Here is a 27704-nt window from a genome sequence, read left to right on the forward strand (position 1 = left end):
TTCAAAATCCAATCTCACCCCTCCCCTCCAAATCCTCCCCATCACCCATCCCTTTCAAATCTCCCCCCTTGCCCCTTCCCTCCCCTCCCTCCTAAACTCCCCCCACACCCCTCCCCTCCGAGACTCTCCCTCGCTCCTCCCCTCCTAGACTCCCCTCTCACCCCTCCTCCTCAAAGCATCCTCCCTGCTTCTTCCTCCTTCCAACTTTCACCTTCATCTCCCCAAACCTTCTGCCTTGCTCTCCCCCCTCCTCAAATAACACCTCACTGTGCCTCACCCAATCTCCATCAAACCTTTTGTCCGCCCCATTCTTCCCTTTCTCCAAGCTATTCTGAAATCTCTGACACACCTTCAACAGCTCTCCCTACCTCTTCCTCCTCTTCCACATCTTACCCTACCCCTCCCCCCCCCTGTTCTGGACCCGATGCTCCCCCTTCCTCTTCATTAACGGTATGGACCTCAAACATCCGGGGCCTTCGCTCAAACTTGACTGACCTCTCCATACAGGTTGCTTCTGACAAACCAGATGTGATCTGCTTAACAGAAACTTTCCTCCTTCATGATGTCTCTGATGCCTTGGTATCTCTCCCAGGTTACTCCCTCCTCCGGTATGATAGACCTGAGCCTCGTCCTGGAGGTGGGGTTGCTATCTTTATAAAAAACTCTCTTCCTCACTCGCCCTCCACTGCCCTCTCTCCACCTCACCCCCAGGAATACCTTTGGCTACGGCTTCCCCTTCGCTCCCACCTTTTGTTCATATGTGTGTTGTACCGTCCACCAACCAGCGATGACTCCATCTACATCTCACTGTCTGATAATATGGACCAACTTCTATCTACCCATCCCAACTCTCTCTTCCTCATATGTGGTGATTTCAATTGTCACCATGCCAGTTGGCTGGGTGTGGGTACCTCTCTCACCAGCCATGGCTCTTCAGCAAAGGAATTCTGCGACTCACTGGGACTGACACAATCTGTCAATTTCCCGACCCGGATCTCAGTCAACGGAGCATCTTCTCTTCTGGATTTGGTTATGACAAACTTCCCTGAAAATGTCTGCTGCTCTTCTTCTGCTCCAATCGGCTCATCTGATCATGTGCTTGTCAAAGTGGACATCTCTCTGACCATTCTCAGAGAGCCTCCTCAGCGTCGACGAGTCTGGCATTTCACTCAGGCCAACTGGCACGGTCTTCAAGCAGCCATCAATCATCTGGACTGGTCTCCCATCTCTACCGCCTCTGACATCAACTCATCCTGGGAATTCTTTCAAAGTAAATTGCTCTCTCTCATGCACAGATTTATACCATCTCGTCTTCAGTTGTCATACCCTTCCTCCCGTCCATGGTACACGGAATCTTGTGGTGAGGCTGTTGCCCTGAAACAACTTGCTTTCGTCTCCTGGAAAGCAAATCCAACGGAAGGAAATCTCATTTCCTTTCACAAAGCCCGAAACAAGTGTGTGTCCACCCTCAGGAGAGCCAGGAAACAATATCTCACCATTCTCAAGACCGAACTCTCTTATCTGTCTCCCTCTTCCAAATCCTGGTGGCGTCTGGTCAAATCTGTTTCTGGTGTTTGTTCCCCCTCCATCCCCTCCCTCACCTCAAACGGCTTAACGGCTGACTCCGCACGTGAAAAAGCTGAATGCCTCAACTCTGTGTTTGCCTCTAAATCTTGTGTCCCAAACCCATCCCTCTCTGTACCCACCGTACCCAGTCGTACCCAGCTGCTCCTGGACTCTGTGTCCTTTCCTCCTGACAAGGTGGAAAAGTTTCTGGCAACCCTCGACTCTGATTCTGCAACTGGTCCTGACGGCATCAGCCCACGGGTCCTAAAATCATGTTCTTCTGCACTTTCACTCCCTCTTTCTGTTCTCTTCACCCTCTCTTTTGCTCAAGGTCATCTGCCATCTGCTTGGAAATCAGCCAACATCACCGCTTTGCACAAAAAAGGTGCAAAAACAGATCTCAGCAACTACAGACCAATCAGCCTTCTCCCAATTATCAGCAAAGTCATGGAATCCATCATTGCTTCAGATATTAAATCTTTCCTCTTCTCCAATGGCTTGATCTCTGATCATCAATTTGGTTTCAGACCTGGTCACTCTACTCTGGACATGCTGCTTCTGCTTTCTCAACAATGGATGGAGGTCCTCAACGCCAAACAGGAAATTAGAGCTGTCTCCCTTGACATTTCACGTGCCTTCGATACGGTCTGGCACCCTGCTCTGCTCTCCAAACTCTCCTCCTTTGGTATCCATGGAAATCTCCACGCATGGCTGGCGGACTTCCTCTCTGGTCGTAGTCAACGTGTGGCCCTGAATGGGTTTCTCTCATCTCCTCTTCCTGTTCAGGCTGGAGTTCCCCAAGGTAGTGTTCTGGGCCCTGTGCTTTTTCTGGTCTTCATCAATGATCTCTCTGACTCTCTTGAAAATCCTCTCTATCTCTTTGCTGACGACTCTACTCTCTGTCGCTCCATTCCTCATCCCTCAGATCGGCAGTCTGCAGCCTCCTCACTCTCTGCAGACCTGGACAAAATCACAGACTGGTCAAACAAGTGGAACATGTCTTTCAATCCTGACAAATCTCACACTCTTACAATGTCTCTCCGAAAGGACCGACTGGACAACCCTCCCATCTACTTTCTCAACAATCCTCTCCAAGAAGTTCTGTCGCTCAAGCTTTTGGGTCTCACTATCTGCCATGATCTTTCTTGGGAAAACCACATTTCCAAGCTGGCCTCCAAAGCCAGTCGCCGACTGGGCATCCTCCGTCGTGCGAAGTCCTTCCTTGGCACACCTGAGCTCCTCACCACATACAAGGCTTTCATCCGCAGCTCAATGGAATACTGTTCCCCCCTCTGGGCTGGTGCTCCTGCCTCACACCTTGCTCGGCTTCACGCTGTTGAGGCCAAAGCTTTCAGAATCATTGGAATCTCCTGCGATGTAGTCAACGCCGAGGGCCTTTCACTCACTCACCGCAGGCAGGTTGGTGGTCTTTCTGTCTTCTACCGACTCCTCTCCGGCCTTGCTCCCCCAGCTCTCTCTGTGCTCTGTCCCCCCAATATTCCTTCAGGTCGCACAAGATCTGCCTGCAACCCTCTTCTGGTTAAACTGCCAAAGTCTAGGCTCTCTGCTCACCTTCACTCTTTCATTCCCCTTTTCTCCCGCCTCTGGAACAAACTCCCCCACTCCCTTCAATCCCACTCCTCCCTCCAGGTCTTTAAAACAGCTGTTCACCACCATCTCTTATCTTCCCCCATCGAAAACCTTGATCTTTTCTACCCCCGGTAATTCACCCCAGAGTCCTTGCAGTGTTCATATGTTTTAATCCTCTCCCACCTCCCCCCAAGTCCTCCCGATGTCCCTGTTCTCAAATGTTGTGTTTGTGTCCTTCCCCCTCTCTTTTGTGTCCTTCCCCCTCTCTCACCATCTTGTCTACCGCTCCCCTTGTTTTTTGTGTTTTGTGTGTCGGTTTGTCTTTTTGTGTGATTAATGTTAGCTCTTTCACGAGCCTCGATCTTGTATACAAAAAAAAAAAAAAAAAAAAAAAAAAAAAAAAACTATATGATGAAACACGCATTTCTGCATTGGAAGTGTAATTCGGGACAATAAGTGTGCAAAATCTGCAAACAACAAGTTTATTGCCAAAAACGCTTCATTTCAGTAAATCGGAGTGCTATTGCATTCACAATCTTCCTCGTGATCGGATTTCAGTAAACAGGAGTGTAATTGCATTCACAATCTTCCGAGTGGAAAATGTGTGGTTTTGCGAAGGACGTACAACTCAGGTGCACACGATATGATGAAACACGCATTTCTGCATTAAAGTGTAATTCGGGACAAGAAGTGTGCAAAATGTGCAAACAACAACTTTATTGCAAAAAACGCTTCATTTCAGTAAATAGGAATGCTTTTGCATTCAAAATGTTCCACAATTTGATGAAACACGCGTAAGAAGAGTGATTCGGGAAAATATGGGTGCAAAATGTGCAAACAACAAGTTTATTGCCAAAACTCTTCATTTCAGTAAATAGGAGTGCTTTTGCATTCACAATGTTCCACAATTTGATGAAACACCTGTTTCAATATTTGAAGTGTGATTCGGGACAATGAGGGTGCAATTTGTGCAGACAATAAGTTTTTGGTCCAAAACGCTTATTTTCAGGAAATAGCACTGTTTTTACATTCACAATGTTCAACTGTTTGAGGAAACACGCGTTTCAATATAAGAAGTGTGATTCGGGACAATGAGGGTGCAATTTGTGCAGACAATAAGTTTTTGCTCCAAAACGCCTCTTTTCACGACAGAGGAGGAGTTTTTGTATGAATCATTGCACACTCTGCAAAATGCGGAGACACAAAGTTTTTGGTCCAAAGCGCGACATTTCAGGGAAAGGACTGTTTTCCATTCACAATGTTCTTCGTGGAAATGACTTGTGCAAATGTAATAATTCTCGGGGAAACGTCCTGATTATAGATAAATAAATCTTTAGTCGGAGATACTCCGGGGTTAAGAATTTCTTGTCAATCGATCCAACGGTGGCTGAGAATTTTTTTTTTTTAATGCAAACACGCACACACACACACACACACACACCCGATCGCTGAAACCTGCTTTGCACTTCGCAAGCACAGTATAAAAATTAAGCTGCGATGACCAGGAATCGAACCCGGGTCAACTGCTTGGAAGGCAGCTATGCTCACCACTATACCACCATCGCTCCATGAAAAATATTCTTTTCAAATGTTAAATATTTTATTCATACAATTACCAAACTTATCAAATATCCTTTCATCAATAATTATAAACCAACATCAGTGAGTGAGTCATTCTGTGAATAAGTGAGTGAATGATTGAGTGTGAGTGAATGAGGGAGTGAGTGAGTGCTGGAGTGAATGAGTGAGTGTGTGACTGAATGAATGAAGGAATGAGAGGGGCAAACACTTCAGTCATTAGCGTTTGAACCAAACACACAGAATTTGACAAATCTTGGCCAGAAACTTCATGTCTGATATATCTCACGAAGGCGTATTTCGTAAATCGGATTTCAGTAAATAGGAGTGCAATTGCATTCACAATCTTCCTCGTGGAAAATGTGTTGTTTTGCTTGGTACGTCAACTCAGGTGCAAACTATATGATGAAACACGCATTTCTGCATTGGAAGTGTAATTCGGGACAATAAGTGTGCAAAATGTGCAAACAACAAGTTTATTGCCAAAAACGCTTCATTTCAGTAAATCGGAGTGCTATTGCATTCACAATCTTCCTCGTGATCGGATTTCAGTAAACAGGAGTGTAATTGCATTCACAATCTTCCGAGTGGAAAATGTGTGGTTTTGCGAAGGACGTACAACTCAGGTGCACACGATATGATGAAACACGCATTTCTGCATTAAAGTGTAATTCGGGACAAGAAGTGTGCAAAATGTGCAAACAACAACTTTGTTGCAAAAAACGCTTCATTTCAGTAAATAGGAATGCTTTTGCATTCAAAATGTTCCACAATTTGATGAAACACGCGTAAGAAGAGTGATTCGGGAAAATATGGGTGCAAAATGTGCAAACAACAAGTTTATTGCCAAAAACTCTTCATTTCAGTAAATAGGAGTGCTTTTGCATTCACAATGTTCCACAATTTGATGAAACACGTGTTTCAATATTTGAAGTGTGATTCGGGACAATGAGGGTGCAATTTGTGCAGACAATAAGTTTTTGGTCCAAAACGCTTCTTTTCAGGAAATAGCACTGTTTTTACATTCACAATGTTCAACTGTTTGAGGAAAACACGCGTTTCAATATTAGAAGTGTGATTCGGGACAATGAGGGTGCAATTTGTGCAGACAATAAGTTTTGGCTCCAAAACGCCTCTTTTCACGACAGAGGAGGAGTTTTTGCATGAATCATTGCACACTCTGCAAAATGCGGAGACACAAAGTTTTTGGTCCAAAGCGCGACATTTCAGGGAAAGGACTGTTTTCCATTCACAATGTTCTTCGTGGAAATGACTTGTGCAAATGTTATAATTCTCGGGGAAACGTCCTGATTATAGATAAATAAATCTTGAGTCGGAGATACTCCGGGGTTAAGAATTTCTTGTCAATCGATCCAACGGTGGCTGAGAATTTATTTTTTTTAATGCAGACACGCACACACACACACACCCGATCGCTGAAACCTGCTTTGCACTTCGCAAGCACAGTATAAAAATTAAGCTGCGATGGCCAGGAATCGAACCCGGGTCAACTGCTTGGAAGGCAGCTATGCTCACCACTATACCACCATCGCTCCATGAAAAAAATTCTTTTCAAATGTTAAATATTTTATTCATACAATTACCAAACTTATCAAATATCCTTTCATCAATAATTATAAACCAACATCAGTGAGTGAGTCATTCTGTGAATAAGTGAGTGAATGATTGAGTGTGAGTGAATGAGGGATTGAGTGAGTGCTGGAGTGAATGAGTGAGTGTGTGACTGAATGAATGAAGGAATGAGAGGGGCAAACACTTCAGTCATTAGCGTTTGAACCAAACACACAGAATTTTACAAATCTTGGCCAGAAACTTCATGTCTGATATATCTCACGAAGGCGTATTTCGTAAATCGGATTTCAGTAAATAGGAGTGCAATTGCATTCACAATCTTCCTCGTGGAAAATGTGTTGTTTTTCTTGGTACGTCAACTCAGGTGCAAACTATATGATGAAACACGCATTTCTGCATTGGAAGTGTAATTCGGGACAATAAGTGTGCAAAATCTGCAAACAACAAGTTTATTGCCAAAAACGCTTCATTTCAGTAAATCGGAGTGCTATTGCATTCACAATCTTCCTCGTGATCGGATTTCAGTAAACAGGAGTGTAATTGCATTCACAATCTTCCGAGTGGAAAATGTGTGGTTTTGCGAAGGACGTACAACTCAGGTGCACACGATATGATGAAACACGCATTTCTGCATTAAAGTGTAATTCGGGACAAGAAGTGTGCAAAATGTGCAAACAACAACGTTATTGCAAAAAACGCTTCATTTCAGTAAATAGGAGTGCTTTTGCATTCAAAATGTTCCACAATTTGATGAAACAAGCGTAAGAAGAGTGATTCGGGAAAATATGGGTGCAAAATGTGCAAACAATAAGTTTATTGCCAAAAACTCTTCATTTCAGTAAATAGGAGTGCTTTTGCATTCACAATGTTCCACAATTTGATGAAACACCTGTTTCAATATTTGAAGTGTGATTCGGGACAATGAGGGTGCAATTTGTGCAGACAATAAGTTTTTGGTCCAAAACGCTTCTTTTCAGGAAATAGGACTGTTTTTACATTCACAATGTTCAACTGTTTGAGGAAACACGCGTTTCAATATTAGAAGTGTGATTCGGGACAATGAGGGTGCAATTTGTGCAGACAATAAGTTTTTGCTCCATAACGCCTCTTTTCACGACAGAGGAGGAGTTTTTGTATGAATCATTGCACACTCTGCAAAATGCGTAGACACAAAGTTTTTGGTCCAAAGCGCGACATTTCAGGGAAAGGACTGTTTTCCATTCACAATGTTCTTCGTGGAAATGACTTGTGCAAATGTAATAATTCTCGGGGAAACGTCCTGATTATAGATAAATAAATCTTTAGTCGGAGATACTCCGGGGTTAAGAATTTCTTGTCAATCGATCCAACGGTGGCTGAGAATTTTTTTTTTTAATGCAGACACGCACACACACACACACACCCGATCGCTGAAACCTGCTTTGCACTTCGCAAGCACAGTATAAAAATTAAGCTGCGATGGCCAGGAATCGAACCCGGGTCAACTGCTTGGAAGGCAGCTATGCTCACCACTATACCACCATCGCTCCATGAAAAATATTCTTTTCAAATGTTAAATATTTTATTCATACAATTACCAAACTTATCAAATATCCTTTCATCAATAATTATAAACCAACATCAGTGAGTGAGTCATTCTGTGAATAAGTGAGTGAATGATTGAGTGTGAGTGAATGAGGGAGTGAGTGAGTGCTGGAGTGAATGAGTGAGTGTGTGACTGAATGAATGAAGGAATGAGAGGGGCAAACACTTCAGTCATTAGCGTTTGAACCAAACACACAGAATTTGACAAATCTTGGCCAGAAACTTCATGTCTGATATATCTCACGAAGGCGTATTTCGTAAATCGGATTTCAGTAAATAGGAGTGCAATTGCATTCACAATCTTCCGCGTGGAAAATGTGTTGTTTTCTTGGTACGTCAACTCAGGTGCAAACTATATGATGAAACACGCATTTCTGCATTGGAAGTGTAATTCGGGACAATAAGTGTGCAAAATGTGCAAACAACAAGTTTATTGCCAAAAACGCTTCATTTCAGTAAATCGGAGTGCTATTGCATTCACAATCTTCCTCGTGATCGGATTTCAGTAAACAGGAGTGTAATTGCATTCACAATCTTCCGAGTGGAAAATGTGTGGTTTTGCGAAGGACGTACAACTCAGGTGCACACGATATGATGAAACACGCATTTCTGCATTAAAGTGTAATTCGGGACAAGAAGTGTGCAAAATGTGCAAACAACAACTTTATTGCAAAAAAGCGCTTCATTTCAGTAAATAGGAATGCTTTTGCATTCAAAATGTTCCACAATTTGATGAAACACGCGTAAGAAGAGTGATTCGGGAAAATATGGGTGCAAAATGTGCAAACAACAAGTTTATTGCCAAAAACTCTTCATTTCAGTAAATAGGAGTGCTTTTGCATTCACAATGTTCCACAATTTGATGAAACACGTGTTTCAATATTTGAAGTGTGATTCGGGACAATGAGGGTGCAATTTGTGCAGACAATAAATTTTTGGTCCAAAACGCTTCTTTTCAGGAAATAGCACTGTTTTTACATTCACAATGTTCAACTGTTTGAGGAAAACACGCGTTTCAATATTAGAAGTGTGATTCGGGACAATGAGGGTGGAATTTGTGCAGACAATAAGTTTTTGCTCCAAAACGCCTCTTTTCACGACAGAGGAGGAGTTTTTGCATGAATCATTGCACACTCTGCAAAATGCGGAGACACAAAGTTTTTGGTCCAAAGCGCGACATTTCAGGGAAAGGACTGTTTTCCATTCACAATGTTCTTCGTGGAAATGACTTGTGCAAATGTAACAAGTGAATCCTCTTGGATTGCGCTGAGGTTCGGGCATGGAATTTCTAGGAGGAAGTATAATTTGTATGCAATGAAAGTACATGTAATATGGGATCGAGTAAGATCGACTAAGCTTCACCAGTGCGCGTGCGCGAATTTACGTCACGTCGGCAGCGAGAAGGCGTTCCCCAACACGAACCAATCAGGAACTGCCACGCCCACTTATATGATCTCAGAATTCCTGTGACAGGAATTAGCGTGACACTGGCTGGAAGTCAATCGCTAAAGGCGCTTCCTCAGCGCCAATAATTCTCGGGGAAACGTCCTGATTATAGATAAATAAATCTTGAGTCGGAGATACTCTGGTGTTAAGAATTTCTTGTCAATCGATCCAACGGTGGCTGAGAATTTTTTTTTTTTTAATGCAGACACGCACACACACACACACACACACACACACACACACACACACACACACACACACACACACACACACACACACACACACCCGATCGCTGAAACCTGCTTTGCACTTCGCAAGCACAGTATAAAAATTAAGCTGCGATGGCCAGGAATCGAACCCGGATCAACTGCTTGGAAGGCAGCTATGCTCACCACTATACCACCATCGCTCCATGAAAAATGTTCTTTTCAAATGTTAAATATTTTATTCATACAATTACCAAACTTATGAAATATCCTTTCATCAATAATTATAAACCAACATCAGTGAGTGAGTCATTCTGTGAATAAGTGAGTGAATGATTGAGTGTGAGTGAATGAGGGAGTGAGTGAGTGCTGGAGTGAATGAGTGAGTGTGTGACTGAATGAATGAAGGAATGAGAGGGGCAAACACTTCAGTCATTAGCGTTTGAACCAAACACACAGAATTTTACAAATCTTGGCCAGAAACTTCATGTCTGATATATCTCACGAAGGCGTATTTCGTAAATCGGATTTCAGTAAATAGGAGTGCAATTGCATTCACAATCTTCCTCGTGGAAAATGTGTTGTTTTTCTTGGTACGTCAACTCAGGTGCAAACTATATGATGAAACACGCATTTCTGCATTGGAAGTGTAATTCGGGACAATAAGTGTGCAAAATCTGCAAACAACAAGTTTATTGCCAAAAACGCTTCATTTCAGTAAATCGGAGTGCTATTGCATTCACAATCTTCCTCGTGATCGGATTTCAGTAAACAGGAGTGTAATTGCATTCACAATCTTCCGAGTGGAAAATGTGTGGTTTTGCGAAGGACGTACAACTCAGGTGCACACGATATGATGAAACACGCATTTCTGCATTAAAGTGTAATTCGGGACAAGAAGTGTGCAAAATGTGCAAACAACAACGTTATTGCAAAAAACGCTTCATTTCAGTAAATAGGAGTGCTTTTGCATTCAAAATGTTCCACAATTTGATGAAACAAGCGTAAGAAGAGTGATTCGGGAAAATATGGGTGCAAAATGTGCAAACAATAAGTTTATTGCCAAAAACTCTTCATTTCAGTAAATAGGAGTGCTTTTGCATTCACAATGTTCCACAATTTGATGAAACACCTGTTTCAATATTTGAAGTGTGATTCGGGACAATGAGGGTGCAATTTGTGCAGACAATAAGTTTTTGGTCCAAAACGCTTCTTTTCAGGAAATAGGACTGTTTTTACATTCACAATGTTCAACTGTTTGAGGAAACACGCGTTTCAATATTAGAAGTGTGATTCGGGACAATGAGGGTGCAATTTGTGCAGACAATAAGTTTTTGCTCCATAACGCCTCTTTTCACGACAGAGGAGGAGTTTTTGTATGAATCATTGCACACTCTGCAAAATGCGTAGACACAAAGTTTTTGGTCCAAAGCGCGACATTTCAGGGAAAGGACTGTTTTCCATTCACAATGTTCTTCGTGGAAATGACTTGTGCAAATGTAATAATTCTCGGGGAAACGTCCTGATTATAGATAAATAAATCTTTAGTCGGAGATACTCCGGGGTTAAGAATTTCTTGTCAATCGATCCAACGGTGGCTGAGAATTTTTTTTTTTAATGCAGACACGCACACACACACACACACCCGATCGCTGAAACCTGCTTTGCACTTCGCAAGCACAGTATAAAAATTAAGCTGCGATGGCCAGGAATCGAACCCGGGTCAACTGCTTGGAAGGCAGCTATGCTCACCACTATACCACCATCGCTCCATGAAAAATATTCTTTTCAAATGTTAAATATTTTATTCATACAATTACCAAACTTATCAAATATCCTTTCATCAATAATTATAAACCAACATCAGTGAGTGAGTCATTCTGTGAATAAGTGAGTGAATGATTGAGTGTGAGTGAATGAGGGAGTGAGTGAGTGCTGGAGTGAATGAGTGAGTGTGTGACTGAATGAATGAAGGAATGAGAGGGGCAAACACTTCAGTCATTAGCGTTTGAACCAAACACACAGAATTTGACAAATCTTGGCCAGAAACTTCATGTCTGATATATCTCACGAAGGCGTATTTCGTAAATCGGATTTCAGTAAATAGGAGTGCAATTGCATTCACAATCTTCCGCGTGGAAAATGTGTTGTTTTCTTGGTACGTCAACTCAGGTGCAAACTATATGATGAAACACGCATTTCTGCATTGGAAGTGTAATTCGGGACAATAAGTGTGCAAAATGTGCAAACAACAAGTTTATTGCCAAAAACGCTTCATTTCAGTAAATCGGAGTGCTATTGCATTCACAATCTTCCTCGTGATCGGATTTCAGTAAACAGGAGTGTAATTGCATTCACAATCTTCCGAGTGGAAAATGTGTGGTTTTGCGAAGGACGTACAACTCAGGTGCACACGATATGATGAAACACGCATTTCTGCATTAAAGTGTAATTCGGGACAAGAAGTGTGCAAAATGTGCAAACAACAACTTTATTGCAAAAAAGCGCTTCATTTCAGTAAATAGGAATGCTTTTGCATTCAAAATGTTCCACAATTTGATGAAACACGCGTAAGAAGAGTGATTCGGGAAAATATGGGTGCAAAATGTGCAAACAACAAGTTTATTGCCAAAAACTCTTCATTTCAGTAAATAGGAGTGCTTTTGCATTCACAATGTTCCACAATTTGATGAAACACGTGTTTCAATATTTGAAGTGTGATTCGGGACAATGAGGGTGCAATTTGTGCAGACAATAAATTTTTGGTCCAAAACGCTTCTTTTCAGGAAATAGCACTGTTTTTACATTCACAATGTTCAACTGTTTGAGGAAAACACGCGTTTCAATATTAGAAGTGTGATTCGGGACAATGAGGGTGGAATTTGTGCAGACAATAAGTTTTTGCTCCAAAACGCCTCTTTTCACGACAGAGGAGGAGTTTTTGCATGAATCATTGCACACTCTGCAAAATGCGGAGACACAAAGTTTTTGGTCCAAAGCGCGACATTTCAGGGAAAGGACTGTTTTCCATTCACAATGTTCTTCGTGGAAATGACTTGTGCAAATGTAACAAGTGAATCCTCTTGGATTGCGCTGAGGTTCGGGCATGGAATTTCTAGGAGGAAGTATAATTTGTATGCAATGAAAGTACATGTAATATGGGATCGAGTAAGATCGACTAAGCTTCACCAGTGCGCGTGCGCGAATTTACGTCACGTCGGCAGCGAGAAGGCGTTCCCCAACACGAACCAATCAGGAACTGCCACGCCCACTTATATGATCTCAGAATTCCTGTGACAGGAATTAGCGTGACACTGGCTGGAAGTCAATCGCTAAAGGCGCTTCCTCAGCGCCAATAATTCTCGGGGAAACGTCCTGATTATAGATAAATAAATCTTGAGTCGGAGATACTCTGGTGTTAAGAATTTCTTGTCAATCGATCCAACGGTGGCTGAGAATTTTTTTTTTTTAATGCAGACACGCACACACACACACACACACACACACACACACACACACACACACACACACACCCGATCGCTGAAACCTGCTTTGCACTTCGCAAGCACAGTATAAAAATTAAGCTGCGATGGCCAGGAATCGAACCCGGATCAACTGCTTGGAAGGCAGCTATGCTCACCACTATACCACCATCGCTCCATGAAAAATGTTCTTTTCAAATGTTAAATATTTTATTCATACAATTACCAAACTTATGAAATATCCTTTCATCAATAATTATAAACCAACATCAGTGAGTGAGTCATTCTGTGAATAAGTGAGTGAATGATTGAGTGTGAGTGAATGAGGGAGTGAGTGAGTGCTGGAGTGAATGAGTGAGTGTGTGACTGAATGAATGAAGGAATGAGAGGGGCAAACACTTCAGTCATTAGCGTTTGAACCAAACACACAGAATTTGACAAATCTTGGCCAGAAACTTCATGTCTGATATATCTCACGAAGGCGTATTTCGTAAATCGGATTTCAGTAAATAGGAGTGCAATTGCATTCACAATCTTCCTCGTGGAAAATGTATTGTTTTGCTTGGTACGTCAAATCAGGTGCAAACTATATGATGAAACACGCATTTCTGCATTGGAAGTGTAATTCGGGACAATAAGTGTGCAAAATCTACAAACAACAAGTTTATTGCCAAAAACGCTTCATTTCAGTAAATCGGAGTGCTATTGCATTCACAATTTTCCTCGTGATCGGATTTCAGTAAACAGGAGTGTAAATGCATTCACAATCTTCCGAGTGGAAAATGTGTGGTTTTGCGAAGGTCGTACAACTCAGGTGCACACGATATGATGAAACACGCATTTCTGCATTAAAGTGTAATTCGGGACAAGAAGTGTGCAAAATGTGCAAACAACAACTTTATTGCAAAAAACGCTTCATTTCAGTAAATAGGAATGCTTTTGCATTCAAAATGTTCCACAATTTGATGAAACATGCGTAAGAAGAGTGATTCGGGAAAATATGGGTGCAAAATGTGCAAACAACAAGTTTATTGCCAAAACTCTTCATTTCAGTAAATAGGAGTGCTTTTGCATTCACAATGTTCCACAATTTGATGAAACACCTGTTTCAATATTTGAAGTGTGATTCGGGACAATGAGGGTGCAATTTGTGCAGACAATAAGTTTTTGGTCCAAAACGCTTATTTTCAGGAAATAGCACTGTTTTTACATTCACAATGTTCAACTGTTTGAGGAAACACGCGTTTCAATATAAGAAGTGTGATTCGGGACAATGAGGGTGCAATTTGTGCAGACAATAAGTTTTTGCTCCAAAACGCCTCTTTTCACGACAGAGGAGGAGTTTTTGTATGAATCATTGCACACTCTGCAAAATGCGGAGACACAAAGTTTTTGGTCCAAAGCGCGACATTTCAGGGAAAGGACTGTTTTCCATTCACAATGTTCTTCGTGGAAATGACTTGTGCAAATGTAATAATTCTCGGGGAAACGTCCTGATTATAGATAAATAAATCTTTAGTCGGAGATACTCCGGGGTTAAGAATTTCTTGTCAATCGATCCAACGGTGGCTGAGAATTTTTTTTTTTTAATGCAAACACGCACACACACACACACACACACCCGATCGCTGAAACCTGCTTTGCACTTCGCAAGCACAGTATAAAAATTAAGCTGCGATGACCAGGAATCGAACCCGGGTCAACTGCTTGGAAGGCAGCTATGCTCACCACTATACCACCATCGCTCCATGAAAAATATTCTTTTCAAATGTTAAATATTTTATTCATACAATTACCAAACTTATCAAATATCCTTTCATCAATAATTATAAACCAACATCAGTGAGTGAGTCATTCTGTGAATAAGTGAGTGAATGATTGAGTGTGAGTGAATGAGGGAGTGAGTGAGTGCTGGAGTGAATGAGTGAGTGTGTGACTGAATGAATGAAGGAATGAGAGGGGCAAACACTTCAGTCATTAGCGTTTGAACCAAACACACAGAATTTGACAAATCTTGGCCAGAAACTTCATGTCTGATATATCTCACGAAGGCGTATTTCGTAAATCGGATTTCAGTAAATAGGAGTGCAATTGCATTCACAATCTTCCTCGTGGAAAATGTGTTGTTTTGCTTGGTACGTCAACTCAGGTGCAAACTATATGATGAAACACGCATTTCTGCATTGGAAGTGTAATTCGGGACAATAAGTGTGCAAAATGTGCAAACAACAAGTTTATTGCCAAAAACGCTTCATTTCAGTAAATCGGAGTGCTATTGCATTCACAATCTTCCTCGTGATCGGATTTCAGTAAACAGGAGTGTAATTGCATTCACAATCTTCCGAGTGGAAAATGTGTGGTTTTGCGAAGGACGTACAACTCAGGTGCACACGATATGATGAAACACGCATTTCTGCATTAAAGTGTAATTCGGGACAAGAAGTGTGCAAAATGTGCAAACAACAACTTTGTTGCAAAAAACGCTTCATTTCAGTAAATAGGAATGCTTTTGCATTCAAAATGTTCCACAATTTGATGAAACACGCGTAAGAAGAGTGATTCGGGAAAATATGGGTGCAAAATGTGCAAACAACAAGTTTATTGCCAAAAACTCTTCATTTCAGTAAATAGGAGTGCTTTTGCATTCACAATGTTCCACAATTTGATGAAACACGTGTTTCAATATTTGAAGTGTGATTCGGGACAATGAGGGTGCAATTTGTGCAGACAATAAGTTTTTGGTCCAAAACGCTTCTTTTCAGGAAATAGCACTGTTTTTACATTCACAATGTTCAACTGTTTGAGGAAAACACGCGTTTCAATATTAGAAGTGTGATTCGGGACAATGAGGGTGCAATTTGTGCAGACAATAAGTTTTGGCTCCAAAACGCCTCTTTTCACGACAGAGGAGGAGTTTTTGCATGAATCATTGCACACTCTGCAAAATGCGGAGACACAAAGTTTTTGGTCCAAAGCGCGACATTTCAGGGAAAGGACTGTTTTCCATTCACAATGTTCTTCGTGGAAATGACTTGTGCAAATGTTATAATTCTCGGGGAAACGTCCTGATTATAGATAAATAAATCTTGAGTCGGAGATACTCCGGGGTTAAGAATTTCTTGTCAATCGATCCAACGGTGGCTGAGAATTTTTTTTTTTTAATGCAGACACGCACACACACACACACCCGATCGCTGAAACCTGCTTTGCACTTCGCAAGCACAGTATAAAAATTAAGCTGCGATGGCCAGGAATCGAACCCGGGTCAACTGCTTGGAAGGCAGCTATGCTCACCACTATACCACCATCGCTCCATGAAAAAAATTCTTTTCAAATGTTAAATATTTTATTCATACAATTACCAAACTTATCAAATATCCTTTCATCAATAATTATAAACCAACATCAGTGAGTGAGTCATTCTGTGAATAAGTGAGTGAATGATTGAGTGTGAGTGAATGAGGGATTGAGTGAGTGCTGGAGTGAATGAGTGAGTGTGTGACTGAATGAATGAAGGAATGAGAGGGGCAAACACTTCAGTCATTAGCGTTTGAACCAAACACACAGAATTTTACAAATCTTGGCCAGAAACTTCATGTCTGATATATCTCACGAAGGCGTATTTCGTAAATCGGATTTCAGTAAATAGGAGTGCAATTGCATTCACAATCTTCCTCGTGGAAAATGTGTTGTTTTTCTTGGTACGTCAACTCAGGTGCAAACTATATGATGAAACACGCATTTCTGCATTGGAAGTGTAATTCGGGACAATAAGTGTGCAAAATCTGCAAACAACAAGTTTATTGCCAAAAACGCTTCATTTCAGTAAATCGGAGTGCTATTGCATTCACAATCTTCCTCGTGATCGGATTTCAGTAAACAGGAGTGTAATTGCATTCACAATCTTCCGAGTGGAAAATGTGTGGTTTTGCGAAGGACGTACAACTCAGGTGCACACGATATGATGAAACACGCATTTCTGCATTAAAGTGTAATTCGGGACAAGAAGTGTGCAAAATGTGCAAACAACAACGTTATTGCAAAAAACGCTTCATTTCAGTAAATAGGAGTGCTTTTGCATTCAAAATGTTCCACAATTTGATGAAACAAGCGTAAGAAGAGTGATTCGGGAAAATATGGGTGCAAAATGTGCAAACAATAAGTTTATTGCCAAAAACTCTTCATTTCAGTAAATAGGAGTGCTTTTGCATTCACAATGTTCCACAATTTGATGAAACACCTGTTTCAATATTTGAAGTGTGATTCGGGACAATGAGGGTGCAATTTGTGCAGACAATAAGTTTTTGGTCCAAAACGCTTCTTTTCAGGAAATAGGACTGTTTTTACATTCACAATGTTCAACTGTTTGAGGAAACACGCGTTTCAATATTAGAAGTGTGATTCGGGACAATGAGGGTGCAATTTGTGCAGACAATAAGTTTTTGCTCCATAACGCCTCTTTTCACGACAGAGGAGGAGTTTTTGTATGAATCATTGCACACTCTGCAAAATGCGTAGACACAAAGTTTTTGGTCCAAAGCGCGACATTTCAGGGAAAGGACTGTTTTCCATTCACAATGTTCTTCGTGGAAATGACTTGTGCAAATGTAATAATTCTCGGGGAAACGTCCTGATTATAGATAAATAAATCTTTAGTCGGAGATACTCCGGGGTTAAGAATTTCTTGTCAATCGATCCAACGGTGGCTGAGAATTTTTTTTTTTAATGCAGACACGCACACACACACACACACCCGATCGCTGAAACCTGCTTTGCACTTCGCAAGCACAGTATAAAAATTAAGCTGCGATGGCCAGGAATCGAACCCGGGTCAACTGCTTGGAAGGCAGCTATGCTCACCACTATACCACCATCGCTCCATGAAAAATATTCTTTTCAAATGTTAAATATTTTATTCATACAATTACCAAACTTATCAAATATCCTTTCATCAATAATTATAAACCAACATCAGTGAGTGAGTCATTCTGTGAATAAGTGAGTGAATGATTGAGTGTGAGTGAATGAGGGAGTGAGTGAGTGCTGGAGTGAATGAGTGAGTGTGTGACTGAATGAATGAAGGAATGAGAGGGGCAAACACTTCAGTCATTAGCGTTTGAACCAAACACACAGAATTTGACAAATCTTGGCCAGAAACTTCATGTCTGATATATCTCACGAAGGCGTATTTCGTAAATCGGATTTCAGTAAATAGGAGTGCAATTGCATTCACAATCTTCCGCGTGGAAAATGTGTTGTTTTCTTGGTACGTCAACTCAGGTGCAAACTATATGATGAAACACGCATTTCTGCATTGGAAGTGTAATTCGGGACAATAAGTGTGCAAAATGTGCAAACAACAAGTTTATTGCCAAAAACGCTTCATTTCAGTAAATCGGAGTGCTATTGCATTCACAATCTTCCTCGTGATCGGATTTCAGTAAACAGGAGTGTAATTGCATTCACAATCTTCCGAGTGGAAAATGTGTGGTTTTGCGAAGGACGTACAACTCAGGTGCACACGATATGATGAAACACGCATTTCTGCATTAAAGTGTAATTCGGGACAAGAAGTGTGCAAAATGTGCAAACAACAACTTTATTGCAAAAAAGCGCTTCATTTCAGTAAATAGGAATGCTTTTGCATTCAAAATGTTCCACAATTTGATGAAACACGCGTAAGAAGAGTGATTCGGGAAAATATGGGTGCAAAATGTGCAAACAACAAGTTTATTGCCAAAAACTCTTCATTTCAGTAAATAGGAGTGCTTTTGCATTCACAATGTTCCACAATTTGATGAAACACGTGTTTCAATATTTGAAGTGTGATTCGGGACAATGAGGGTGCAATTTGTGCAGACAATAAATTTTTGGTCCAAAACGCTTCTTTTCAGGAAATAGCACTGTTTTTACATTCACAATGTTCAACTGTTTGAGGAAAACACGCGTTTCAATATTAGAAGTGTGATTCGGGACAATGAGGGTGGAATTTGTGCAGACAATAAGTTTTTGCTCCAAAACGCCTCTTTTCACGACAGAGGAGGAGTTTTTGCATGAATCATTGCACACTCTGCAAAATGCGGAGACACAAAGTTTTTGGTCCAAAGCGCGACATTTCAGGGAAAGGACTGTTTTCCATTCACAATGTTCTTCGTGGAAATGACTTGTGCAAATGTAACAAGTGAATCCTCTTGGATTGCGCTGAGGTTCGGGCATGGAATTTCTAGGAGGAAGTATAATTTGTATGCAATGAAAGTACATGTAATATGGGATCGAGTAAGATCGACTAAGCTTCACCAGTGCGCGTGCGCGAATTTACGTCACGTCGGCAGCGAGAAGGCGTTCCCCAACACGAACCAATCAGGAACTGCCACGCCCACTTATATGATCTCAGAATTCCTGTGACAGGAATTAGCGTGACACTGGCTGGAAGTCAATCGCTAAAGGCGCTTCCTCAGCGCCAATAATTCTCGGGGAAACGTCCTGATTATAGATAAATAAATCTTGAGTCGGAGATACTCTGGTGTTAAGAATTTCTTGTCAATCGATCCAACGGTGGCTGAGAATTTTTTTTTTTAATGCAGACACGCACACACACACACACACACACACACACACACACACACACACACACACACACACACACCCGATCGCTGAAACCTGCTTTGCACTTCGCAAGCACAGTATAAAAATTAAGCTGCGATGGCCAGGAATCGAACCCGGATCAACTGCTTGGAAGGCAGCTATGCTCACCACTATACCACCATCGCTCCATGAAAAATGTTCTTTTCAAATGTTAAATATTTTATTCATACAATTACCAAACTTATGAAATATCCTTTCATCAATAATTATAAACCAACATCAGTGAGTGAGTCATTCTGTGAATAAGTGAGTGAATGATTGAGTGTGAGTGAATGAGGGAGTGAGTGAGTGCTGGAGTGAATGAGTGAGTGTGTGACTGAATGAATGAAGGAATGAGAGGGGCAAACACTTCAGTCATTAGCGTTTGAACCAAACACACAGAATTTGACAAATCTTGGCCAGAAACTTCATGTCTGATATATCTCACGAAGGCGTATTTCGTAAATCGGATTTCAGTAAATAGGAGTGCAATTGCATTCACAATCTTCCTCGTGGAAAATGTATTGTTTTGCTTGGTACGTCAAATCAGGTGCAAACTATATGATGAAACACGCATTTCTGCATTGGAAGTGTAATTCGGGACAATAAGTGTGCAAAATCTACAAACAACAAGTTTATTGCCAAAAACGCTTCATTTCAGTAAATCGGAGTGCTATTGCATTCACAATTTTCCTCGTGATCGGATTTCAGTAAACAGGAGTGTAAATGCATTCACAATCTTCCGAGTGGAAAATGTGTGGTTTTGCGAAGGTCGTACAACTCAGGTGCACACGATATGATGAAACACGCATTTCTGCATTAAAGTGTAATTCGGGACAAGAAGTGTGCAAAATGTGCAAACAACAACTTTATTGCAAAAAACGCTTCATTTCAGTAAATAGGAATGCTTTTGCATTCAAAATGTTCCACAATTTGATGAAACATGCGTAAGAAGAGTGATTCGGGAAAATATGGGTGCAAAATGTGCAAACAACAAGTTTATTGCCAAAAACTCTTCATTTCAGTAAATAGGAGTGCTTTTGCATTCACAATGTTCCACAATTTGATGAAACACGTGTTTCAATATTTGAAGTGTGATTCGGGACAATGAGGGTGCAATTTGTGCAGACAATAAGTTTTTGGTCCAAAACGCTTCTTTTCAGGAAATAGGACTGTTTTTACATTCACAATGTTCAACTGTTTGAGGAAACACGCGTTTCAATATTAGAAGTGTGATTCGGGACAATGAGGGTGCAATTTGTGCAGACAATAAGTTTTTGCTCCAAAACGCCTCTTTTCACGACAGAGGAGGAGTTTTTGCATGAATCATTGCACACTCTTCAAAATGCGGAGACACAAAGTTTTTGGTCCAAAGCACGACATTTCAGGGAAAGGACTGTTTTCCATTCACAATGTTCTTCGTGGAAATGACTTGTGCAAATGTAATAATTCTCGGGGAAACGTCATGATTATAGATAAATAAATCTTTAGTCGGAGATACTCCGGTGTTAAGAATTTCTTGTCAATCGATCCAACGGTGGCTGAGAATTTTTTTTTTTAATGCAGACACGCACACACACACACACACACCCGATCGCTGAAACCTGCTTTGCACTTCGCAAGCACAGTATAAAAATTAAGCTGCGATGACCAGGAATCGAACCCAGGTCAACTGCTTGGAAGGCAGCTATGCTCACCACTATACCACCATCGCTACATGAAAAATATTCTTTTCAAATGTTAAATATTTTATTCATACAATTACCAAACTTATCAAATATCCTTTCATCAATAATTATAAACCAACATCAGTGAGTGAGTCATTCTGTGAATAAGTGAGTGAATGATTGAGTGTGAGTGAATGAGGGAGTGAGTGAGTGCTGGAGTGAATGAGTGAGTGTGTGGCTGAATGAATGAAGGAATGAGAGGGGCAAACACTTCAGTCATTAGCGTTTGAACCAAACACACAGAATTTGACAAATCCTGGGTCAGAAACTTCATGTCTGATATATCTCACGAAGGCGTATTTCGTAAATCGGATTTCAGTAAATAGGAGTGCAATTGCATTCACAATCTTCCTCGTGGAAAATGTGTTGTTTTGCTTGGTACGTCAAATCAGGTGCAAACTATATGATGAAACACGCATTTCTGCATTGGAAGTGTAATTCGGGACAATAAGTGTGCAAAATCTGCAAACAACAAGTTTATTGCCAAAAACGCTTCATTTCAGTAAATCGGAGTGCTATTGCATTCACAATCTTCCTCGTGATCGGATTTCAGTAAACAGGAGTGTAATTGCATTCACAATCTTCCGAGTGGAAAATGTGTGGTTTTGCGAAGGACGTACAACTCAGGTGCACACGATATGATGAAACACGCATTTCTGCATTAAAGTGTAATTCGGGACAAGAAGTGTGCAAAATGTGCAAACAACAACTTTATTGCAAAAAACGCTTCATTTCAGTAAATAGGAATGCTTTTGCATTCAAAATGTTCCACAATTTGATGAAACATGGGTAAGAAGAGTGATTCGGGAAAATATGGGTGCAAAATGTGCAAACAACAAGTTTATTGCCAAAAACTCTTCATTTCAGTAAATAGGAGTGCTTTTGCATTCACAATGTTCCACAATTTGATGAAACACGTGTTTCAATATTTGAAGTGTGATTCGGGACAATGAGGGTGCAATTTGTGCAGACAATAAGTTTTTGCTCCAAAACGCCTCTTTTCACGACAGAGGAGGAGTTTTTGCATGAATCATTGCACACTCTGCAAAATGCGGAGACACAAAGTTTTTGGTCCAAAGCGCGACATTTCAGGGAAAGGACTGTTATCCATTCACAATGTTCTTCGTGGAAATGACTTGTGCAAATGTAATAATTCTCGGGGAAACGTCCTGATTATAGATAAATAAATCTTTAGTCGGAGATATTCCGGTGTTAGGAATTTCTTGTCAATCGATCCAACGGTGGCTGAGAATTTTTTTTTTTTAATGCAGACACGCACACACAAACACACCCGATCGCTGAAACCTGCCTTGCACTTCGCAAGCACAGTATAAAAATTGAGCTGCGATGGCCAGGAATCGAACCCGGGTCAACTGCTTGGAAGGCAGCTATGCTCACCACTATACCACCATCGCTCCATGAAAAATGTTCTTTTCAAATGTTAAATATTTTATTCATACAATTACCAAACTTATCAAATATCCTTTCATCAATAATTATAAACCAACATCAGCGAGTGAGTCATTCGGTCAATGAGTGAGTGAATGATTGAGTGTGAGTGAATGAGGGAGTGAGTGAGTGCTGGAGTGAATGAGTGAGTGTGTGACTGAATGAATGAAGGAATGAGAGGGGCAAACACTTCAGTCATTAGCGTTTGAACCAAACACACAGAATTTGACAAATCCTGGCCAGAAACTTCATGTCTGATATATCTCACGAAGGCGTATTTCGTAAATCGGATTTCAGTAAATAGGAGTGCAATTGCATTCACAATCTTCCTCGTGGAAAATGTGTTGTTTTGCTTGGTATGTCAAATCAGGTGCAAACTATATGATGAAACACGCATTTCTGCATTGGAAGTGTAATTCGGGACAATAAGTGTGCAAAATCTGCAAACAACAAGTTTATTGCCAAAAACGCTTCATTTCAGTAAATCGGAGTGCTATTGCATTCACAATCTTCCTCGTGATCGGATTTCAGTAAACAGGAGTGTAATTGCATTCACAATCTTCCGAGTGGAAAATGTGTGGTTTTGCGAAGGACGTACAACTCAGGTGCACACGATATGATGAAACACGCATTTCTGCATTAAAGTGTAATTCGGGACAAGAAGTGTGCAAAATGTGCAAACAACAACTTTATTGCAAAAAACGCTTCATTTCAGTAAATAGGAATGCTTTTGCATTCAAAATGTTCCACAATTTGATGAAACATGGGTAAGAAGAGTGATTCGGGAAAATATGGGTGCAAAATGTGCAAACAACAAGTTTATTGCCAAAAACTCTTCATTTCAGTAAATAGGAGTGCTTTTGCATTCACAATGTTCCACAATTTGATGAAACACGTGTTTCAATATTTGAAGTGTGATTCGGGACAATGAGGGTGCAATTTGTGCAGACAATAAGTTTTTGCTCCAAAACGCCTCTTTTCACGACAGAGGAGGAGTTTTTGCATGAATCATTGCACACTCTGCAAAATGCGGAGACACAAAGTTTTTGGTCCAAAGCGCGACATTTCAGGGAAAGGACTGTTATCCATTCACAATGTTCTTCGTGGAAATGACTTGTGCAAATGTAATAATTCTCGGGGAAACGTCCTGATTATAGATAAATAAATCTTTAGTCGGAGATACTCCGGTGTTAGGAATTTCTTGTCAATCGATCCAACGGTGGCTGAGAATTTATTTTTTTTAACGCAGACACGCACACACACACACACCCGATCGCTGAAACCTGCTTTGCACTTCGCAAGCACAGTATAAAAATTAAGCTGCGATGGCCAGGAATCGAACCCGGATCAACTGCTTGGAAGGCAGCTATGCTCACCACTATACCACCATCGCTCCATGAAAAATGTTCTTTTCAAATGTTAAATATTTTATTCATACAATTACCAAACTTATGAAATATCCTTTCATCAATAATTATAAACCAACATCAGTGAGTGAGTCATTCTGTGAATAAGTGAGTGAATGATTGAGTGTGAGTGAATGAGGGAGTGAGTGAGTGCTGGAGTGAATGAGTGAGTGTGTGACTGAATGAATGAAGGAATGAGAGGGGCAAACACTTCAGTCATTAGCGTTTGAACCAAACACACAGAATTTGACAAATCTTGGCCAGAAACTTCATGTCTGATATATCTCACGAAGGCGTATTTCGTAAATCGGATTTCAGTAAATAGGAGTGCAATTGCATTCACAATCTTCCTCGTGGAAAATGTATTGTTTTGCTTGGTACGTCAAATCAGGTGCAAACTATATGATGAAACACGCATTTCTGCATTGGAAGTGTAATTCGGGACAATAAGTGTGCAAAATCTACAAACAACAAGTTTATTGCCAAAAACGCTTCATTTCAGTAAATCGGAGTGCTATTGCATTCACAATTTTCCTCGTGATCGGATTTCAGTAAACAGGAGTGTAAATGCATTCACAATCTTCCGAGTGGAAAATGTGTGGTTTTGCGAAGGTCGTACAACTCAGGTGCACACGATATGATGAAACACGCATTTCTGCATTAAAGTGTAATTCGGGACAAGAAGTGTGCAAAATGTGCAAACAACAACTTTATTGCAAAAAACGCTTCATTTCAGTAAATAGGAATGCTTTTGCATTCAAAATGTTCCACAAATTTGATGAAACATGCGTAAGAAGAGTGATTCGGGAAAATATGGGTGCAAAATGTGCAAACAACAAGTTTATTGCCAAAAACTCTTCATTTCAGTAAATAGGAGTGCTTTTGCATTCACAATGTTCCACAATTTGATGAAACACGTGTTTCAATATTTGAAGTGTGATTCGGGACAATGAGGGTGCAATTTGTGCAGACAATAAGTTTTTGGTCCAAAACGCTTCTTTTCAGGAAATAGGACTGTTTTTACATTCACAATGTTCAACTGTTTGAGGAAACACGCGTTTCAATATTAGAAGTGTGATTCGGGACAATGAGGGTGCAATTTGTGCAGACAATAAGTTTTTGCTCCAAAACGCCTCTTTTCACGACAGAGGAGGAGTTTTTGCATGAATCATTGCACACTCTGCAAAATGCGGAGACACAAAGTTTTTGGTCCAAAGCACGACATTTCAGGGAAAGGACTGTTTTCCATTCACAATGTTCTTCGTGGAAATGACTTTTGCAAATGTAATAATTCTCGGCGAAACGTCATGATTATAGATAAATAAATCTTTAGTCGGAGATACTCCGGTGTTAAGAATTTCTTGTCAATCGATCCAACGGTGGCTGAGAATTTTTTTTTTTAATGCAGACACGCACACACACACACACACACCCGATCGCTGAAACCTGCTTTGCACTTCGCAAGCACAGTATAAAAATTAAGCTGCGATGACCAGGAATCGAACCCGGATCAACTAGCTTGGAAGGCAGCTATGCTCACCACTATACCACCATCGCTACATGAAAAATATTCTTTTCAAATGTTAAATATTTTATTCATACAATTACCAAACTTATCAAATATCCTTTCATCAATAATTATAAACCAACATCAGTGAGTGAGTCATTCTGTGAATAAGTGAGTGAATGATTGAGTGTGAGTGAATGAGGGAGTGAGTGAGTGCTGGAGTGAATGAGTGAGTGTGTGACTGAATGAATGAAGGAATGAGAGGGGCAAACACTTCAGTCATTAGCGTTTGAACCAAACACACAGAATTTGACAAATCCTGGGTCAGAAACTTCATGTCTGATATATCTCACGAAGGCGTATTTCGTAAATCGGATTTCAGTAAATAGGAGTGCAATTGCATTCACAATCTTCCTCGTGGAAAATGTGTTGTTTTGCTTGGTACGTCAAATCAGGTGCAAACTATATGATGAAACACGCATTTCTGCATTGGAAGTGTAATTCGGGACAATAAGTGTGCAAAATCTGCAAACAACAAGTTTATTGCCAAAAACGCTTCATTTCAGTAAATCGGAGTGCTATTGCATTCACAATCTTCCTCGTGATCGGATTTCAGTAAACAGGAGTGTAATTGCATTCACAATCTTCCGAGTGGAAAATGTGTGGTTTTGCGAAGGACGTACAACTCAGTTGCACACGATATGATGAAACACGCATTTCTGCATTAAAGTGTAATTCGGGACAAGAAGTGTGCAAAATGTGCAAACAACAACTTTATTGCAAAAAACGCTTCATTTCAGTAAATAGGAATGCTTTTGCATTCAAAATGTTCCACAATTTGATGAAACATGGGTAAGAAGAGTGATTCGGGAAAATATGGGTGCAAAATGTGCAAACAACAAGTTTATTGCCAAAAACTCTTCATTTCAGTAAATAGGAGTGCTTTTGCATTCACAATGTTCCACAATTTGATGAAACACGTGTTTCAATATTTGAAGTGTGATTCGGGACAATGAGGGTGCAATTTGTGCAGACAATAAGTTTTTGCTCCAAAACGCCTCTTTTCACGACAGAGGAGGAGTTTTTGCATGAATCATTGCACACTCTGCAAAATGCGGAGACACAAAGTTTTTGGTCCAAAGCGCGACATTTCAGGGAAAGGACTGTTATCCATTCACAATGTTCTTCGTGGAAATGACTTGTGCAAATGTAATAATTCTCGGGGAAACGTCCTGATTATAGATAAATAAATCTTTAGTCGGAGATATTCCGGTGTTAGGAATTTCTTGTCAATCGATCCAACGGTGGCTGAGAATTTTTTTTTTTTAATGCAGACACGCACACACAAACACACCCGATCGCTGAAACCTGCTTTGCACTTCGCAAGCACAGTATAAAAATTAAGCTGCGATGGCCAGGAATCGAACCCGGGTCAGCTGCTTGGAAGGCAGCTATGCTCACCACTATACCACCATCGCTCCATGAAAAATGTTCTTTTCAAATGTTAAATATTTTATTCATACAATTACCAAACTTATGAAATATCCTTTCATCAATAATTATAAACCAACATCAGTGAGTGAGTCATTCTGTGAATAAGTGAGTGGATGATTGAGTGTGAGTGAATGAGGGAGTGAGTGAGTGCTGGAGTGAATGAGTGAGTGTGTGACTGAATGAATGAAGGAATGAGAGGGGCAAACACTTCAGTCATTAGCGTTTGAACCAAACACACAGAATTCGACAAATCTTGGCCAGAAACTTCATGTCTGATATATCTCACGAAGGCGTATTTCGTAAATCGGATTTCAGTAAATAGGAGTGCAATTGCATTCACAATCTTCCTCGTGGAAAATGTATTGTTTTGCTTGGTACGTCAAATCAGGTGCAAACTATATGATGAAACACGCATTACTGCATTGGAAGTGTAATTCGGGACAATAAGTGTG

General features: G+C 40.6%; 14 non-coding genes across 14 annotated transcripts; all 14 read right to left on the reverse strand.

The window, feature by feature from the left end:
• Positions 1-4649: 4649 nt before the first annotated feature.
• TRNAG-UCC (transfer RNA glycine (anticodon UCC)) lies at positions 4650-4721 on the reverse strand. Its single transcript has one exon. It is a non-coding gene; the product is annotated as a tRNA-Gly (tRNA).
• A 1494-nt stretch (positions 4722-6215) lies between these two features.
• Positions 6216-6287, reverse strand: TRNAG-UCC (transfer RNA glycine (anticodon UCC)). Its single transcript has one exon. It is a non-coding gene; the product is annotated as a tRNA-Gly (tRNA).
• Positions 6288-7781: 1494 nt separating this feature from the next.
• On the reverse strand, positions 7782-7853 carry TRNAG-UCC (transfer RNA glycine (anticodon UCC)). The gene has a single exon. It is a non-coding gene; the product is annotated as a tRNA-Gly (tRNA).
• Positions 7854-9694: 1841 nt separating this feature from the next.
• Positions 9695-9766, reverse strand: TRNAG-UCC (transfer RNA glycine (anticodon UCC)). The gene has a single exon. It is a non-coding gene; the product is annotated as a tRNA-Gly (tRNA).
• A 1494-nt stretch (positions 9767-11260) lies between these two features.
• On the reverse strand, positions 11261-11332 carry TRNAG-UCC (transfer RNA glycine (anticodon UCC)). The gene has a single exon. It is a non-coding gene; the product is annotated as a tRNA-Gly (tRNA).
• A 1816-nt stretch (positions 11333-13148) lies between these two features.
• On the reverse strand, positions 13149-13220 carry TRNAG-UCC (transfer RNA glycine (anticodon UCC)). The gene has a single exon. It is a non-coding gene; the product is annotated as a tRNA-Gly (tRNA).
• A 1498-nt stretch (positions 13221-14718) lies between these two features.
• Positions 14719-14790, reverse strand: TRNAG-UCC (transfer RNA glycine (anticodon UCC)). Its single transcript has one exon. It is a non-coding gene; the product is annotated as a tRNA-Gly (tRNA).
• Positions 14791-16284: 1494 nt separating this feature from the next.
• Positions 16285-16356, reverse strand: TRNAG-UCC (transfer RNA glycine (anticodon UCC)). The gene has a single exon. It is a non-coding gene; the product is annotated as a tRNA-Gly (tRNA).
• Positions 16357-17850: 1494 nt separating this feature from the next.
• On the reverse strand, positions 17851-17922 carry TRNAG-UCC (transfer RNA glycine (anticodon UCC)). The gene has a single exon. It is a non-coding gene; the product is annotated as a tRNA-Gly (tRNA).
• Positions 17923-19743: 1821 nt separating this feature from the next.
• Positions 19744-19815, reverse strand: TRNAG-UCC (transfer RNA glycine (anticodon UCC)). The gene has a single exon. It is a non-coding gene; the product is annotated as a tRNA-Gly (tRNA).
• A 1496-nt stretch (positions 19816-21311) lies between these two features.
• Positions 21312-21383, reverse strand: TRNAG-UCC (transfer RNA glycine (anticodon UCC)). Its single transcript has one exon. It is a non-coding gene; the product is annotated as a tRNA-Gly (tRNA).
• Positions 21384-22739: 1356 nt separating this feature from the next.
• On the reverse strand, positions 22740-22811 carry TRNAG-UCC (transfer RNA glycine (anticodon UCC)). The gene has a single exon. It is a non-coding gene; the product is annotated as a tRNA-Gly (tRNA).
• Positions 22812-24166: 1355 nt separating this feature from the next.
• Positions 24167-24238, reverse strand: TRNAG-UCC (transfer RNA glycine (anticodon UCC)). The gene has a single exon. It is a non-coding gene; the product is annotated as a tRNA-Gly (tRNA).
• A 2926-nt stretch (positions 24239-27164) lies between these two features.
• TRNAG-UCC (transfer RNA glycine (anticodon UCC)) lies at positions 27165-27236 on the reverse strand. The gene has a single exon. It is a non-coding gene; the product is annotated as a tRNA-Gly (tRNA).
• Between the last annotated feature and the right edge of the window lie 468 nt (positions 27237-27704).

The sequence above is a fragment of the Myxine glutinosa genome, chromosome 1, assembly GCF_964187855.1.
Source record: "Myxine glutinosa chromosome 1, kmMyxGlut1.1, whole genome shotgun sequence".
Classification (NCBI taxonomy): Eukaryota; Metazoa; Chordata; class Myxini; order Myxiniformes; family Myxinidae; genus Myxine; species Myxine glutinosa.